Source organism: Dromiciops gliroides, chromosome 3 (assembly GCF_019393635.1).
Source record: "Dromiciops gliroides isolate mDroGli1 chromosome 3, mDroGli1.pri, whole genome shotgun sequence".
NCBI lineage: Eukaryota > Metazoa > Chordata > Mammalia > Microbiotheria > Microbiotheriidae > Dromiciops > Dromiciops gliroides.
In genome coordinates this window covers 506,057,567-506,063,991 of record NC_057863.1, presented here as the reverse complement: position 1 = coordinate 506,063,991, position 6,425 = coordinate 506,057,567, and the positions used below count along the sequence as shown (strand labels likewise).

At 39.6% G+C, this 6,425-nt stretch overlaps 1 pseudogene; it reads right to left on the bottom strand.

Annotated features, from left to right (window-relative positions):
* Positions 1 to 965: 965 nt before the first annotated feature.
* On the bottom strand, positions 966 to 1,889 carry LOC122747840 (annotated as a pseudogene).
* Between the last annotated feature and the right edge of the window lie 4,536 nt (positions 1,890 to 6,425).

The following is a 6,425-nucleotide window of genomic DNA, read 5'->3' as shown; positions in this document are numbered from 1 at the left end:
TTTCATTGGTATAAGAAACAATGAGGGATAGAGCTTCTTTTACTGATGCAGTTGTTCTTCCTTAACAACTGTTCTTCATCTCATTCCCCTAAGAATTTACTGAGGCTTGAGAGATTTAGTGACTTTCCCAGAGTACACAATAGAAATAGACATAGAATCATAGATTTAAGAACTTCAAGGCACCTTTATGAAATTGAGGTACAAAGAAGTTATATGATGTGCCCGGTCTCATAGCCAATATGTGCCATGAAGAAGAACTGGACCCAGAGCTTCTTGACTTCAAGATCATCTTTCTATCTATTCCACCATGCTACTAAGGAAAAAATTCCCTGTCTCTTGTCTCTCTTAATCTTGTACCACATTCCAATATTTCCTTCTGATCTTTAACACACAGATTCTTCCCTCAATTTCTGGAGTAACCAGAATACTAATTCTTCTCACCATTAGGACAATGAATCCACAATCCCACCCAATCTAAAACTCCTCAATAGCTTCTCATATCATTTGACCAAGGAGAGCCTGCTCCAACTAGCTGTATGACATTGGGCATTTAGAAGGAATTCATGATGCATGTGTATGAAAGAAACCTTTAAGGTTTCTTTTAACTCTAAAATTCTATATGTCAAACCTATAAGCCTTGCTAGCCCTACCTACTTCCTTGAAAGCTATAGGGGGGTTTTCCCCATATAAAAGTTATTTCTGAAAAGTTATGTGTAATGTTAATGAATTTCATTCACTAGGTACATCACCAAAGAGACTCGTGTGTGTGTGTGTGTGTGTGTGTGTGTGTGTGGAAGATAAGAATTCATATGTAAGATAGAGATTACTCTGCATGAGAACAACAATAAAAGATCTGCTCCTCCTATAGAGGAAAGCCTTCAAATCAGGATCACTCCATGAAAAACTCCAATAAAACAAACAATTTTGTATCATCTTATTGTCCTGGTCCTATTTAGAATATTCTTCTACTCAGCAGTTTTCCTCAGAGCCAATTTGACATCCTTGTTCCTCAGGCTATAGATCATAGGGGTTCAGCATAGGTACCACAATGGTGTAGAATAAAGAAGACACTTTCCCTTGGTCATGGATAGAAGGGAGGAAGGTTTGAGATACATAAATTGCTCCTGACCCAAAGAAAAGGGAAACGGCAATTATGTGGGAGCTGCAGGTGCTAAAGGCTTTGGATCTGCCACTCAGTGGAGTGGATACGGAGAATGCTAGAGAGGATTAAAGCATAAGAGATAAAAATGGTGACAGTGGGAACCCCAATGTCAATGCCTACACAATGAAAACCACTAACTCATTAACATATGTTGCTGGTGCATGAGAGCTCGAGGAGGGGGAGTATATCACACCATGTAGTGATTGATATCATTGACATCACAGAAAACTAATCTCAGCATGGAAACCTGTATGGGCCATGGCTCCAGAAAACCCCATTACATACACCCCCAATAATAGCAGAGAACAGACTTGGTAGGACATGGTCACGTTATAAAGCAGGGGGTTACAAATAGCAACATAACGATCAGAAGCCATAGCTGAAAGAATAAAGGACTCAGAAACAACCAAAAAAGAAAGAAATAAAGCTGTGTAATGCATCCAGAATAAGAGATTGTGTTTTTCTCTGAGACAAAGTTCACCAGCATTTTGGGAGTAATAACAGTAGAGTAACAGAGATCTATGAGGGACAGATTAAAGAGAAAATAGTACATGGGGGTGTGAAGGTGAGAATTCAGTCCAATCAAAATGATCAAGCCCAGGTTACCCACAACAGTAATAACATACATTCCTAGGAACAGGAAGAAGAGGGGGAGCTGGAGCTCTGGTTGATCTGTTAACCCCACAAGAATAAATGCAGACACTATGGAGTGATTTCCTGTGACCATTCTCTTCTGGGAGTTATCTGTGGAAATAGGAGGAAAAAAATTTAACTGGGGGCCAGCATTATATTCCCTATTTTATACTCAAGGCCCTTCACCACCTGGCCCATTCCTATCATTCCAGTTTTCTTCCACATTCACACATGCTATGATCCAGACATATCGACTTACTTGATGTCTTTCACACAGGAAGTTCTCCACTGCCACATCTAGGCCTTTGTAATAGACTATCCCCTATGCCTCAAATGTCCTCCTCTTCTTTCCTCTTCAGAATTCTGGCTTCCTTCAAGACTCAACTCAAACCACAATAATTTCTCTGCTCCCCCATTCCCTCCACCAGCTGCTGCTATCTTCCAACTACTCTTTATCTCCCATGTACTTTATGTCTCCACTTTCTAAATGGGGAATTCTCCCTATTTATGCCACATCTCCCTTTCTCAGGCAGGGACTCTCTTTGCTTGTTCTTTGTATCCCCAGTATTTAATGTAGCAACTAGAATATAATAAGGACTTAATAAGTGCTTGTTGCACTTAATGATCACAAGGTAAAAATGATGGCTGGGAGGCTAAGTCCAGGCCTCTACTGGCCCCTGGCACTGAACTCAGTATCAAGAAGACCCAGGTTTAAATATAGCCTTAGACCTCTATTAGCTGTGGGTCCCTAGATAAGCTGCTTAACCACTGTCTGCCTCTGTTTCTCACTGTAAAAAGGAGATATGATGACACCTTACCTCAGAGGGTTGTTGTGATGATCAAATGAGATAATATTTGTATAGCACTTAGCATGTTATCTGGGACATAGTAGGTACTTAATAAATGCTTGTTCTCTTCCCTTTTCCTTCTCTTGTTGCTACCAGAAAACTCAGGGACTCAAAACAGTCATACTCTCCATTAGGTAAAGTATTGCAATGAGTTCCTCCTGACTCTGACTCTATAGTCACATGTGGAGCTACTAAACACTAGGACAAATAACAGTGTCCTTTCACAACTGAGCAGAAATGTATTCAGAAGCTCTAATCATTAGCCTTCTACACCCTTTATTGCAGAGTTTCTTAACCTGGGATCTAGAAACTTGTTTTGTTTTTTTAATTATATATGTCAATATAATTGACTTCCCTTAAAATCCTATGTATTTTATTTATTCATGTAAAAACATTCTGAAAAGGGGTCTCTAAGTTTCACAAACTGTCAGAGATCCATTACACAAAAGATAGTAAGTCTTCCTGCTTTACTGGATTTTTCTAGGATAAAGATCATTTCAGAGAAAGAAAAAAAAAATGCTTCAGAGATTCAGTCCTTCCAAATATTCACAAAGGAAACCTTTCTGGAGCAAGAATAGAAGTGCACCCCCTGGTTTTGGAAAAATCCTTGGAAGTTTGAAGCACTGAGTACACCTGGAGTATCCTTGTTTCTTCTCATTGTCCAATGCACTCCCATGAGCTCAATTTAACTCAGTTCCACAAAGAGTAGCATTTCCATTAACCCTGGCACCTCATAGTTGTGAATTGAAAGGAAAATCTAGAAGAGAATAGTCATTCACATCACCTTCCTTCAGCCTTGAGCCTCAGGATGAGTCTTATTGTTTGGTTACTCTCCTAGTGCTAACCCTCAATGCTGACAGACTTTGCAAGTTCCCTTTCTGACTGAAGGAAGTCAGAGCCCAGACCATAGTTACTAAATTATTGTCATTTTTTTTAAGTGAGGGATACTAGCTTCTAATTGTGGCTTTATCTCAAGGATCCTCTGGCTAAGGGATGAAACAATACCTACCAAATGTCACTGGAATCACCTAATGATAGGAACTGGGTGTTTTATTCTGGGTGTTGGTCTCCCCAGGATTAATTTGAGAAGTCAGACACTTCAGGGTATAAAGAATGGGGTTTGTGTTTTTACTTAGGATCATTAAGTGCACATTGGCTGCTGAGCACTCAATGTAAACTTTGACTTCCTAGTAGTGATTTCAAATTCTCCTACACAGAAGAAAGGAACTTTACTTGTTTCTCTACAGTTAATCTTCATATAACCAATCAGAAAGCATTTAATTACTTTCAGACACTATACTAAGCAATGCTGATACAAGGACAAAAGTGACAACAATACCCTCTACTCAGGAACTTAAATTCTATTGAAAAAAATGCGTGCGTGTGGTGTGTTGTGTGTGTGTGTGTGTGTGTGTGTGTGTGTGTGTGTGTGTGTGTAATTATAATAGATACAAAGTATTTTGGGGGTGGAGACATCAGGGGGTGGGGAGGGAACATCAATGAATGTTTCATATGGTAAATGACACCTGAGCTGAATTTTGAAGGAATAGGGGATTTAGAAGTTCATTCAAGCAGGAGAGACAGCCAACACAAAGGCATAGAAAAGGAAGGACTGTCATTTGTGAAGGTACAGCAAGAAGCCAGTCTCTCTAGGCTGCAGAGTACAGGAAGGGCAATGCTGTATAATAAAGTTGGAATGTAAGAATCAGAGTTGGAAGGGTTTAAAAGGCCAGAGGAGTTTATATTGCAACCTAGAGGCAATAGAGGATCCACTGGAGTTTATTTGGGTAAGGAAATGCCATGATCAAACCTATGGTTTAGAAAAATCACCTTACCAACTGTGTGGAAGACTGAAATGGTAGAAAACTAGAGAGGCAGGAAAACAATTAGGAGACTATTGCAACAGTTCAAGCAAGAGGTTTGGTAAACGCCTGAGCCAGGATGTTTGCCATTAGAGTAGAGTAGAAGAAAGGAAGAGGACAGATGCAAGATCTGTTGCAAAGGTTAAAAAAAAAAGAACAGTAGTATTCTGGTATCAAAAATATCTCAGAGGTCATTAAGTCTATTCCTGTCTCATTCTACATGTCTCTGAAAAGCAGCCAAAACAATTTATCTTTGAATACTTCAGTTAGTGAGAATTCACTTAATGAGGCAACCTACTCTATTTTGAATTTTTCTAATTATTGGAAAATTCTTTATCTAAAGTCTAAATACCCTGCCTGCAATATAAACCCACTGGCCCCTAGTTCTGTCCATTTCACTTTGCAATAATCATAAGAAACAGATCACTAAGAGACAACTGAAATTCCTGAAGCAATATCCATAGAGCATGATGAAATGGAGATATTCTATGAGTATCATAGACACATGATGAGAAATAAAACTGGGAAAATTAACAAAATCAGTTGCTTAAAACTTTTATTATATCTCCATATGTTTTAATTTCTCAATTTAGCACTTTAATCACATATCTTGAATTAATGAAAAATATTTATTAATGTGCCAGGTGATACTTGATACTATGTACCAAGTGTCATGCTAAACACTGGGGATACAAAAAGAGTCACTGCTCTGAAGGAGCTCACACTCTAATAGGGAGAGACTATACAAAAAAGTTAAGTTTAAGTCAGTCACAAAGGCCTGCAGGTCCTAGAGTCACAAGAGCAAACCATATGGCAAGGGTCAGTAGAGTACATTAATAGGTCAGATAACTGCTCAGGGGATCAGGAAAATGTAGAGGATGGGCAGATGATAAGGTCCAAGAGACAGAAATCGGTTACAGGGCAGATGGCAAGCCTAGCAGTCCTCTACCTTTTCTGAAGGATTAGAGTTATCGACTCCCAACTCGTCTGAGTAGTGTGGTTATGCTGCTCATTCTCAACTAATAGCACTTATGGATTCTAGGTGGCTGTGGAGATCAGGGAAGGAAGTAAAGTCCAATGTCTGAAATACTTGTTTATCCAATTGACAGTCATATCTTTGGAATTATATAATTAGGTCAGGATTAATATAGTGAGCTAACCTGCGGACCTGGTCCTACAATAAAGGAGTAGACAGATCTTAGAAATGGAGGACAGAAAGCAGAAAGACTTTAGTGAGAGGAGTTGGTTAACCTATGCAGCCCTACCCAGAAACTCCCTTTGCCCAGAGGAGGGACTATAAAAAGCAGAGGCAGAGCAGCCAAAGAATTTCTAGAGAGGGACTACAAGGCCTCAGAAATGGTAGCAACTAGTGGAGGTGGTGAGTAGGGAAAATTCGAAGACCATGGCTATCAGAGAAATGATTTCTTGAAGAGGAGCAAGCAAGGTGGAGACTTCTGCAGAATCAATCTTGGTTTTTTTTTGCAGGGCAATGAGGATTAAGTGATTTGCCCAGGTCACTCACACAGCTACTAAGTGTCAAGCGTCTGAGGCCAGATTTATACTCAGGTCCACCTGAATCCAGGGCCAGTGCTTTATCCATTATGGCACCTAGCTGCCCCTGCAGAATCAATCTTAACCATTTCTTCTACCGGTACAATGAATTCAGTTATTATAGTGAAGTAACTATTCTAAAGGTACAATGGGAAAAGTTGGCTCTATCAACCTGAAATGCAAAAGTTTCTTTCCAAGTGAACCCAAACCCTTAGATAACACTAAAAATCTAAAGCATAGTATTGATCCTTAAGGTGGAAAGGGTTCACTGGAGGATGAAGGTATTGACTTTCTGGCCAACCCCAAGTCAATATTCTTTACAGTGAAGTCTCAATCACAGTAGTAGCACACCACTCCAGGGAAAGGGAA